This window comes from Neodiprion lecontei, chromosome 6, assembly GCF_021901455.1.
Source record: "Neodiprion lecontei isolate iyNeoLeco1 chromosome 6, iyNeoLeco1.1, whole genome shotgun sequence".
NCBI classification, from domain to species: domain Eukaryota; kingdom Metazoa; phylum Arthropoda; class Insecta; order Hymenoptera; family Diprionidae; genus Neodiprion; species Neodiprion lecontei.
In genome coordinates, this window is record NC_060265.1 from 10,442,126 (window position 1) to 10,454,638 (window position 12,513).

Consider the following 12,513-nt stretch of genomic DNA (forward strand, 5'->3'; position numbering starts at 1 on the left):
ATTGCGTGCAATATATTTTTCCACCGCATCTGCTTGATGTTTAATTTTCCCATGCCTGTAACTCGGGCTTCTTTCACCGCTGCGTTTTAATCGCAGCACGAGGCAGCGAGTGAGGTGATTAATTAAGGGTGTCGTTTTAATTCACTTTCACCCGTCTTGTTGTAGGTACACGCCGACAAACGAGCCCCAGCGACCTCGGCAGACGTACTTTTTCCGCTAAATTTTCACTCAACCACTTAGTCACTGGTGGCCGGCGTTAAGTACTTTTTAACCGCCAGGTATGTATTTATCTTTTTCTACCCTCGACCCTCCACCCCGACTTCCCTTTTCCCCTTGAAAAGCGCGTGTAATACGGAATAAATACGAAGCAATTAAAATGTTAAAACAAAGCGGGGGTCGGGCAGCCCCGCGGTTAAGCAACTTCACGCCCGCGCCAATTTACCCCATGCCAAAAAAAGTGTATCAAAATAACCCGACGCTGGTGTATTACCACCGTTGAATTCACGACATGATGAATTATTCACAAGCATATCGTTGCGTAATAACGCGAGATAAAAGCCCGGAATTTTAGGGTGGCGTTTTTTTCAATTCCCGTTTGTTACTCTCACTGATCGCAATATCGCGTGCACTTGGGAATATAAATTTTTCTCACTTTCATACAAGATCTTAAACGCTTCTTTGACAAATTTCAATTCCGATAAATGCCGCGCTTAGGTCCTCTGCGATTGACGAGAAGTCTCGGCGGCGACTAACTGCTCAATTTCGTATCACGTACCCCGGATCTTAGATGCGAGCGATTCCCACAGTGCAACTCTGTATCACGTGGTGGTCAGAATTTGAAAAACCTGTTGGACTGACCAGTCGGCGGTACGAGGGGAGGGCGAAAGCCGCGAAGCTGTGCCACCCGGTTTCTATATACACAAAATTGATTCATTTTCCTGGCAGGTCGGAATCCAAGACGCTTTCTCGATGCGTTTCCCACCGTGCAACTATGACAGCGAGTGGTCAACATTCTGAGAACCTGTTGGACTGACCACTGATCGGATGGTGAGTCGCGTCGTCGCCTCGAGGACACCTTCGACTGGTCTTGAGTTAGGATGGGGTTACCAAACTTGTATTTCACAGGGATGATCGTGCAACGTCCGATGACCTTGTCACTTGTAGTTTACGGAGTTGTTTACGCTCGATGGGTTTCGTGTCGGATCGTGTTGTATTTTCTTGCCAATAATTTCGATTCTAAAATATTCTCACTTTTTGCACTGGTGAATGTGCTAATTTTCCGACATATTGCGACGACTTTAAATTAAAATAAACAAGTCAAGTAAATAGAAAAAATATTTTCACCTTCGCGGGGAGGAGAGTCGAAATGAAAGTAAATTTTCTTTCGGTTTCAGATACCTTGCTGAATTCGTCCGATGATCACCGACATGATCGCAAACGTAACTGGAGAGAGATCAATGAACGTGAGTGGAAGCAACTTTGTATTTTTACACGCTGGCTTCGAAGTTCTGATAAATCATTGACGAAGATGATCGGATGACGGGAGTAAATGTTGAACGTTGTTCAAAAAATTAAGTTTTTTTTTGCGTTTCATCGCGTTCAACCGAGTTTTATACACTCACTTGAGACGGATTACAGACGCAGGTATTTTTGCCATGTGATTTAAGAATTGTTCGGGCAAGCGAGCAATTGTGTCATTCATATGCATAAACGCAGGTATGAATGATTTCTAAGCACGTAACGAGGGTTTCGTGTGAAGAATAATTTACGACTTTCGAATATCGCGTTCGGAACCGACCTTTCCTTCACCCTCGAAACTTTTCGAAACTGTTTAAAATTAGGAAAATCACCCCTCGTACGGCTCGGGGTAAAACCGGATGCAGGCGCTAAGAGTGCGTAGCTGCTCAAGGAATTTCTCTGAGCGCGAACAATGCTCACATCGATCGTGGGATACCGGTCAAGCGTCCGGTTTAACGTGGCATCGGCAGGGTCCAGTCCACCCTTTGAAAGTAAAAGTGTAAGTAGTCACTTCGGCATTTCCTTGCTTCCGTAAGGGGCGAATTCGGTCCTGCGTCTGACCCTGAAGCAGCTACGCGAAGTGTCGTTCCGATCGCTTTGATTACTGACATTGAGAAACGGATATCCATTTTCCATCTACCAGGTGGTTATGAATATGGGGTTTCCTCGGTGTCAACGACCCACAGTTGAAAACAAGTAGAATGACTTTACGACCTCAAGTTTATACTTCATCTTTCTCTCAGTTTTGACTTCTCTTAAATGAAAATTAATTTTTCCGCTGTTCTACTTACGTTAGGCTCTAAATTCTTAACCAACTTCCTTGTGTATTAGTAATGTTTTGTTGTTAATTAATATTCCAGTCTGAGGAGTCCTCTCCCAAAGGGCCATTCTATATGTTTTTAACTATGGACCGTTGACACCGAGAAAACCCCTACATTCGTATCATATGGTTGGGAAACAACTTTAAAGAGAAAAAACAAAGTTATGAATATGGTGTCGCAGCTCAAGTAACGTTCTTTGACGAGCATACTATGGATTTAATTCTTCTTCTATCCCGTGGCATTCTCGACGAAAATAATTTCTACGAATTTTTAGGGAAAATGGGACATTTCGTATAATTTTGTATAAAAAATTATTTTCGTATGAAATTGTAAATATGCACAGTTTCTCATAAAAAACTTGCGAATTTTCATGAAAATTTGTATTTTTACAGTAAAATATCTACAAGCTGCTACAATTTTTAAATAAATTAACAATTCCTTACGAAAAACTACGCACATTTACTATTTTGTACGGAATAATACGAAATGTTTCAATTCCCGTAAAAATTCGTGGTAGTAGAAATTTTCACCAGAACCATCTGATATTTGACACATCTTATATCTCGGGGTAAGTTTTATTTTCTACAATTACTTCTTGTTGTCGTAAACTGTCAAGATGGACATTTTCGAACAGAACAAGATCGATGAACTCGACGATTATGTCCCATTCAAAGTATGTTGACGAAATGATGAGGAAGAAAAAAAAAAAAAAAATAAGGAAAACTCTTCCTTTGACAGAATTTCTGTCACTGTATGGAAATACTCGATGCAATTAGATTTTCTGCCGTATTGTTGAGAAGTGTTTAGTGTTAGGGATGTTGTAGAACTATGGTAAGTGTTGTACAAAGGACAATGCGATACCACGGGTATTGTTGAGCAGCAGCGGCCTGACTAACGTGAACTTGAGTTCTGCCCAGCGTACAATCAAGTCGTTAGCACGGAAGTCAAAACTCAAGCCAAGTTAGCTTTCCCATGCCTTGACGTATTAACGGAACGAATGCACAATTGTTGATTTATTTTCAACAAACGTACGGAAATCAGATTGCACGCTACAATTACTAATTTTCGAAAGACGATAGTCGTCGTAATTTAAATTCGAAAAACCAGTTTTCAACGGTGCTCGGAATCATTCAGGATCTGATAATTTTACCGCGTGTTAAATTGTTCGACCGTATTTACACCCTGAGTTGTTTTAACAACAAAACGATCCCTGCACCTGAGACAGGCAACCGAAGTTACACCTCATGTCCGGTTTGAGCCACCGTATCCCGCACCTCATTATAGCAATGAATAACTGAATTTGATGACAGTCTAACGCTCGATTGCCTCATTATTGCCTTAGCTGAATGTCCGAATGGGATTTTTCTCAATTTTCCACATTTCTTGGCATTCACGTTACTTTGACAAATAATGGATCGGCGATTGAACTGTTGGATAAAGGGAGGAGTCTAGAGAAGGTTCGGGGGTAGGATGCTCGGCGTTGCCGAGTGTACGCCTTATGCCTAGCCATGTATAAGGCAAGGTTGCGTAGCTGATAGGAGCGGGTCCTTGCGGTATTCCTAGGTTCCAGGTTGTTTGAAGAACCTTTCGGAAAACAGTCCCCGTCGCGCCGATGTCAGATACACCCGCGTGGCGTGTTTCGGGGTGAAGTAAATTCAATTTCTCCGCGCTATCAGCCATCGCGTTCTCTTGCAGAACTAGCAAAGCTTGCGTTGGCATTCAAAACAGCCCTTAGAGATAAAACCCTGCTCCCTGCTCGGTATCGTCGTCTCTCCTGGCCGCCTCTCGTTTCCCCGTTCGCTCTCTCAGGATCGGAGCCAGCCATCCTGGTAACTGCAAAAGCAACTAGCCTCCTTCCGCGCCTTTCAACCCCCGTCGCCCGCAACTACCATCTAACCCGTCGTTTGGCCTCCCCGTTCCCTACCTCGACCCCCATATCATTAATTATCTAAATTGAAGCAACCAACCGACGCCGCTGCGCTGCGCGTCTTACGTCGAAAATATCAAAGGAGCCATTCCAAACAGCCGTGCCTTGCCTCTAGACGCGTTTATAGAAAATGGCCGAGTCCTCTCCAGCTTGCCTCGCTGATTTTACCCTTATATCAGACCTTTCGTCATATCTCGGATTCTATACATTTTCGCCTTCCCCTCGTCTCCGTTCTGTTTGCTTAGACTCCATATTTCCCCTTGACATCCTATAATTTTGTCTCATTCGTATACAGTTTAAGTTTTGTAAGTACATTTCTGGTTGGCTTTCAGCTTCAGCCGTGATCGTCGGTCGTTAAGATTCATTTTTTCAAAATATTTCACAAGATTTCCTAACTTTGGCCGAAGGTCGAGTTATTTCACTTTTTCAGCTCGCATAATTTGCCTGATCCAATAGTGCTGTCGGCCGAAAACGATTAAAAAACCAATCTTCGTTTCTATCGTTTTTTATTTCCAGTCGCATGAAGTTATGCTGTTTATTTACTTGTTTCTTACAGTGAAATATAAACTTTGCCAAACGGCACGAATCAGGGTGCCTTGTGATAAATATAGGTATGTATAAACGTTCAGATCGCACCACCAGACCACGTTTACGTCTCTTGAAGTAAGCCAATTTCCTTCGATCGATGACGGTCAATATTTTCACTGAGGTCAATCGTAAGCCGAGGTACACGTGTTCATTATCTCTAAACTCTGACTTCAAGATAGGTTATTTATTTTTGAACTGCTTCATAAATATTTTAATGAGAAGCGTTGCCATTTGAAGAAACAATGAAACGAAAAAAAAAAAAATGATACCATCAATTTTTCACTTTACTTCTACACGTAATTCTAATTGTTGACAACGATTTTGCTGGCGCAATTTTTCCAATTTTTGATTGATACTGACTTTTTTTTATTTAAGTGAAATCATATTATGCCACTCAAAATTTTTTTACCCTACGCGAGATTGACTCGAAAAATACCAGACTAGAAGATTAATCTGCTACATTGTTAGAAATAATATTACACTCATATGTTATCTGATTAACCGGACATTACTTGACCAGTCAGTTCGGAAATCGTAGCTTTAGCTGTTTACAAATTGCCGATTTCATTTTCTCAAGATCACTATTTGATAGGGTGAACAGGGTCAAAGTAGGGAATGTCAACACTTTCTTACGTTTTTTGATCGTACTCTTTGCACTTTGCTCTGTAAAGGATTTTTGTCTTGTCAGTAGCTCTTAGAAACTAAAATAAATCGGTTAATTATAAATGAACAAGATTAGAAAAATTGCGGTTGAATGACCGTGATCATATAATTCTTTGTTAATTCATAAAACTGTGACATCGATACTCATGAATTCTTATATTCTAGAGAATGAAGGGGAAAAATAAAAATGTTTATTTGTCATTAAGAGCCGCGTAAAGTTCATTAAAAAGATTTTAAAGCTGCACGGATAATGACCAAGTTTACAATTGCCAACAATTTACCCCGGGCATTCATTTTAGACAGTAAAGGGGGACGTAGGCTTAGGCATACTTCTGTCCCTAGGAAAGGTAGGGTTCCGAGTATACGCGGCACATTCGTATATGCAGGCAGAGCCGGCAGCCCACCAACACGCGTACAATCACGTATAACGTATACCTAAACCTAGGTGTATGCCTAGCTCGCAGCATCTCAGGCTCATATCGACGCGTTTTAGCCATTTTCCCGGGATCGCATCTTACCCCCACTTTTCCACTTTCCTCTATTCTCCTCCTACGCCTCTCTATCCGGAGCCCGGGTCCCTTTATTCCTCCGCCCCCGTTCCCGTCCCCCTCCTTGCCCCTTTGCCAGGTTCACCGACTAGTGAGTAACGATTTTCCTCCGTCTTACTCTCATCCTGCGGGACCCTCCGCACTCCCTAGACCTACGTGTGTAGGTATACATATGTAAAAACTCGGCAACTTCTACCCCGGCCTTTCAACCTCACGCTTTAAATATATATATACATATATATGCACATGCGATGTACATCCTCGAGTTTTAACCCTGACGAGTTGAAGCTAGGCTGCCACCACGGGTTACGACGTTGGAAAAACGGAGACATCGATGCACGGACTTGCGGTTTCGGATTTTTCTCTCCGACACTCGTGGACCGCAAAACTCCGGTCTGGGTTATGCGGGATGAGAGGTAATGTTTGCGAGCGTTACGGACAGCTTGAGGAGTCTCTTGTTGGGAAAAGGTTCTTTTGATTTTTCAGCATGTATTGATTGCCGAAATATTTAGTGCGCAGTGATTCTTGGTGACGTGAATCGATCTTAGGTGTGCCGCGAGCGTTCTCGGCTCTCGGTTCTCGGTTCCGACGCCTGGTAACGTTGGTGAACGATTCAGAGGGGTAGGATCTTGGAGTCTTTGGGCTCACGCACTTCCGTTTTGCCTTGGAAAGCTTCATAATTAATGGAAGAGGGTACCGGAGAGACTGACAGGCTAGAGTAGAGACGGTAAAGAGAGAACGGAGAACCGAAGAGAGGGAGTGGCTGAGGAAGAGGAAGAGGAAGTGGAAGAGGATGAGTAGGAGGAGGAGGAGGAGGAGGAGGAGGAGGAGGCGAACGGGTCTCCAGCAATATCTTAAGTCTCAGAGAGGAGGCCTGGTTCCCTTGACAAGCGACGTTAATGTATGTATGAGATCCAACAGCCACCCAACAGAAGACAGCCCATCCACCTATGTGCTAGGTTGGGTTTCCAAGGGGCGCTGCATGATGAAATGAGAAACATGAGACACCATCCCTTAAGACCCCCGACTGAATACCTACATTTCCTATACCGCGGAGACCGGGCGAGAGAGCTCGAGACCGCTTTTCGTGTCTAAGACGACAGCCCCAGCCATCGTAATCAGCAGAGAGATTCTCCTCAGCTGATGCTCTTACAGTTTACGTTCTACCTTCGCCCGTAAATTCTAACCGTCATCGTTGCTTCGGTTCAGTTATTTCCTCCTCCCATGCAGAAATACATTATTCGAATCGCAAATACGTCGCGTACGTCTTGTTCAACCGTAGTAGTCGCGAATACTATGCCTACGTGAAATTGTAGTTGCGACTAGTGTCCTCAAGTTGACTCAAGGTGATGATATTCCCGACGTTCGTGCAACGCTGTATTTTGCATGAAAAATCGTTATTTTGCTACCTAAGATCAGTCCAGAATTCGAGAAACCGTAATAACGCGAAACACGCGTACCTACTAAACGTCTTTGAAGCGATCCTAAAGATACAAGATATACTCGATGTTTTCGTTGTTCTTCCGCGTTAACGTTACTCATAACTTCGACCCTACATGTTGTACCAGTATTTGATTTTATATTTGTCTGTTGCCTTGATGGGACCACTCGATCCTATATTAGTATCGGCGTTTGTCGGGGTCGACTGTTGTTGATTCCAGTGGTAATGGAGTGTTTGGTTGACCCAGGCACTGTAGCGGAGCGGGTCAAATTTATCTAAGCGATGTACCTGTAACTACTGTAGAAGAAGTTCGTTCCACTTTATTTTATCAGAAAATTATTCCCGCAACGAAAATTCAGAGTAAATAAAAGTATGAGTGAGTTAGCGTCATTTCTCTCAGGAAATAAAAAAATGAAATTTTCACATCGGTACTAATCGAAAGTAGAAACAAATCTTCAGATTATGATTATTCTAAAAAAGTTCCAAACGTAGAACAAAAATCGCCCGGAATATGCTTGCGTAGTAATTAAGTCAAGTATAGGTACCTTAAAATGTGTTTCTGAGTAAATACCATTAGAATATAGATGCCACGTATTTGTTGTTAGCCTTTCCTAAAGAACAAAGTCATATTTTTCAACATAAAAATATGCGTGACATATAACGAGGAAAAATCCGTAGTCTTAGAGTAACTACATCGTTTGCTCTGCCTCAAATATTTGAACTATTCCATCGTATCGTTGATACCTGATATTTTTAACTTCCCGTTTTTTTTTCCTGCAATACGTATTTCAAAAATCTAGACGATAGTTTGCGTCACATGTCTAACTGGTCAGCTTCTTTGATGCGTTTCCTTCGCTGACTGCTACTCAGAGTTCAAATATAATTCAAAACACGCATCGTGTTGTGACAACATCGATCGTAATTACACACGAATCGTACATACTGTAATTTTTATCACGGAAACAATACCATAACTGTATAAAACGTCTCGATGTAAAGATAAACCCTGATCACACGGGCGAAAACAACGGCTGAAGTAGTACAGTCGAAGTATAATCCTTGATTTTACGAACGTTACACTTTACAGGGTAATATCGTTCCGCGATTGTGAAGTTTCGAGCGAAAAATGTTTACGAGGCACGGGGAAACCCTCGCAGGGAATAACAATCGGTAGAGCGGATTTCGTAATGGAAAATGTTTTAGCAATTTAGTTCTATCTCTGGTTATGGAGTTTCAAGGGGGTGGGGTGGCGGCGGCAGCGCGATGGGTAGACGGGGGAGGGTGAGGGGGGGTTCATAGTGTAATATAAGGGTAGTTTGTGCCAGAGCTCCGAGTCGGGGGTGCTTTCCACCCTCGCGCACCCCCAAGACGCTTCGCTCGTTCTGATTGGTCGACATTATTCAAAATGGCGTCTTCTCTCTATAAGATCCGTTTTATTAGCATACTAGGAAAGGTGGCTGTGTTGTTTATGCCTGCGGAAAAATATTCCCCCGCATAGTGGTATCGACGTGAAACTACCGGCGGTGGATTTTTCAGTTCCCTCGTGTTCCCCTCATCCCGTCAAATTTATTGGAGAAAAAATACCGGCGAATATCGTTGCCCACTTCCACCTGCGATATACCTTCGGTTATATCTACGGACAATAGTTGTCAGACGCTGGTTTTAACCATAGGCATGGCTTGATGTCAGTTTGGATTATAATATTAGTTTAAGGAGTCCGACCTGCCAGCCTCCCTATAAATTGGCTCCGCTCGCAAGTTAGAAAATTATTGATGATAGCGTATTAACCGACCAAATTTATGCTGATCCCTCAGAATGCAGTCTGACACTTTGCGATGCTGCGACTTATTCTAATGTACCGGTAGTTCAAGGTTTGATCACTTCTGTCCGCACTCTCACTAGCTGCTTCTCGTTTTTCTCACTCGAGCAAATCGCACCAAGTCTTTGTTTCACTCTGCACAATGCAACTGACATTCGATCTCAAAGTCCCAATCAAAACCGAAAATCTAACAATAAGACTTGCACCCTCGCGTCTAGCCAGATTGTACAGCATATTCTGACATCAAATGCAGAAAGCTACTGTGAGTATGAAGAATCGACCAACGTTGTAAAGAACACCCCTCGTTTTAACAACTTGAAAATAAATATCCGGTTTGACTTCGTGCACTGAAAGTAGTTTCGTTCTCCGTACCGTCTCTCTGTACGATTTTCTCAAAACTTGTTTCTTAGAGATATAAGTTTCCCCTTTTCCCAACGCTTGACCGCTGGTCAGTCTTCCCCAGCCCCATTCCACTCAACCCCGTCCGTTTCGCAGTGACAGACGGGAACAGTAAACCTGCCGGCGATCCAGTTACGCGAAGAACTTGTACACGATTTTCAATTACCCAGGGAGGGGGAGGGGGGGGGGAATCGCTGATGGAAACAAGTATATCGAGATATGGCTCTCACGGCACCCTGGCACAACTAGGTTCTGGGTTCTGATTCTGGTTCGCGGTTGGCATCAGTGTTTCTTTCTTTCTTTACCCTTCTTTCACGGAGAATTCAAACCTGCACCCATCTCAGGAAACGCGAAGAATACCAAAACAGGATTCGGTAATGGTGTTCATAAATTTCTTCTTCACCTCTGCTTGGTGGGAAACTTCTTTCCTTCGTACGTATCCCGATTGCATCTGTTCGCTCCTAAATCCTTACAAATGGCTCATGCATATGATCAAACACGAAGTATTCCGACATCAGGTTCTACCTACACATTCGATCGTGAATTTTTCAACATCCCACCAGGCATCAAGCAAAGCCTCTGAGCTTGAGTTGTCATTAGGGTTCAATGATGGACGTTCAACACGTGGGTCCAGCATGGTCTGCGGTAATTTGAATCGTCGAGCCACGATTGAACAATTCCGTGGTTTTGTCCGACCACTGACTATAACGGATTCAATCACACCCTTCGGATCGAGCGCGCGTTTTTATTTCATCTTCGGAAAAAAAAAAAAAAATGTTGTTTGATACCGCAGGATTGGAATGGATTCACCGAGGATATAAGATAGCAGCAGTACCAATCAGACCCGGGCCGCGGATTAAAAATAAATTTACGGGGTGTTGGCGCGCCTCCAGCGAATATCAGGCGAAAAGGGATTCGGCAATCTGTCGGTTCGGATTGCGAACGGTGTTTAGCAAAAGCCCCGCGGAATCATACGATACAAGCTGAACAAAAACATAGATATACGTTTCCGCCCATCGAATTTCCTTCCGAATTTTAACGATTCTTGGGTGTTTTTGCAACCAAGGACTTACCGCGCTTTTTGCGCAACGAAGGTGCATTCGCAGAGAGACTCTCTCGACTAGTGCCTTAACTCCGTGTTAAACAATGAGACAATCATGGACGGTGAAGCGTATGCCTTGCTATTCGCTCAGTCACTCACTCGGTTCACGTGTCTTGTAACATTAATAATGCCAGGTCGCCTCTCTTACCCTCGCTGTTTCTGTCCCTCTGGTTCTATCCGAGTTTCCTCTTCCTCTCTCGCCTCGAAAGCATCCAGCCAGCCCCTCTTGCAGCCAGTAACACAACTTAGACTCGAAGTAAGTTCTCGCTAAACACTGAGGAGCACGAGAGGTTAGATGGAAATTGACGTTAATGTACTTTGAAAGTGTCGCGTTTCTCGATTATTGCCCGTAATTACATCAGTTTGGTTATTGCATTCTTGATTCGATCCGAAGTCGGCTCCAGTCTACCTATCCTCAAAGTCGAATTTACTGCAATTCAGTAGGTATTATGTAGAATATTCATTAATATTTAAGTATCACTGTGTCGGTTATAAATTCCGTTCAAATATACAACTTTTTTCTTCCGTTCTGACAATCTTTCGTCATTGAAACGTGTGCCTTTGATTATGATTTTCAATCTTCTAAAAAATCATATTCACGTTAAAATGCCGTTCTCGCTTTTGCAAATTTCCGATATCCACATTGCACCTAAGAACTATCATACGCGACAGAACGTGACTTTTCAATTCTTCTGCCAAATAATTTCGCAAAGTTGATTCTTCAATAGCTGAAGAGTTGTTCAAAATATTTTTAAATCCGTTGACCAGTTCATGAGTCGATTATTGATTTCGTTCGATTATAGCGCATCTTTTTCCAAAGAATTTTGTTTATGAACGTGTTTTACGGATAATAATCTTAAAAAGATGGTGTCGAAAACTTTCCGCGCAACGTAAAAACTGGCATGGAAAGCTAATCAAAAGTCCGCGCCGATTCTTTCTGTACGAGAAAGGAAGAAACGTTGGGCAAAATTGTACCTGCAACATCTCCGTGCTGTTGCAGTGTTTGAGCGTTGAATTATCCACTTGATCGTGATTACACCTAGCCTAACCTTGATTTTCGATTGGTTGCGGCCACTTACGGTAATATTTGACGCTCTCCAAATATTCGGTGTACGGCGCAGGGACGTCCACGCGTTTAATCGGGTTGCCTGCAATTACCTGCAGGCATAACTGAAATTAGAATTTTGGCCGAAATTGTCAACGCGCCAAACCGTACGTGGCTGGTAATGTAGGTATACAACATGCAGGGGTGAGCATTGACGCGTGCAAAAATACATGACGCGTCGCCATTTCTCGCTCGATTAACGCTCGACTTTTGCAGTAGGAAGTCAGACGTCTCACACGCCTTTGCTTGTGATTAAATTATTCCTCGGAACGTCAGTTTTTCATATCAGGTTTCGCCATCAACTCGACGTCTCAAAGGCGAGAACGAAGTGCCCGGATGTAATCGACTCGAGTGTCTGCGGACTCTGCGTCTCTTCCCATTGTCTGGTCAAATGCGGCGCCCCTTGATGGATTTCGGAGATTCAACGGGCGCCCGAATCCCGCCGTCTGACGACTAATTGGAACAAAGTCGTTGCTATCCTCGGATTACCGAATCTCGTGAAAATTCCCTCCCACGTTTCTCCGCTAAAAGTGTCCATTCGAATATGATAAAAAGAATATATGCTATGGGGACTTTTACGAG

General features: G+C 43.2%; 1 long non-coding RNA gene across 1 annotated transcript in view; it reads left to right on the forward strand.

Moving 5' to 3' along the window:
• LOC124295106 overlaps positions 1-12,513 on the forward strand; it is a 67,815-nt gene that overhangs the window by 25,572 nt on the left and 29,730 nt on the right. Inside the window, exons 2-3 of the long non-coding RNA XR_006905009.1 lie at positions 166-278; positions 1,395-1,463. This is a non-coding gene — a long non-coding RNA (uncharacterized LOC124295106). The remainder of the gene's footprint in view (positions 1-165; positions 279-1,394; positions 1,464-12,513) is intronic.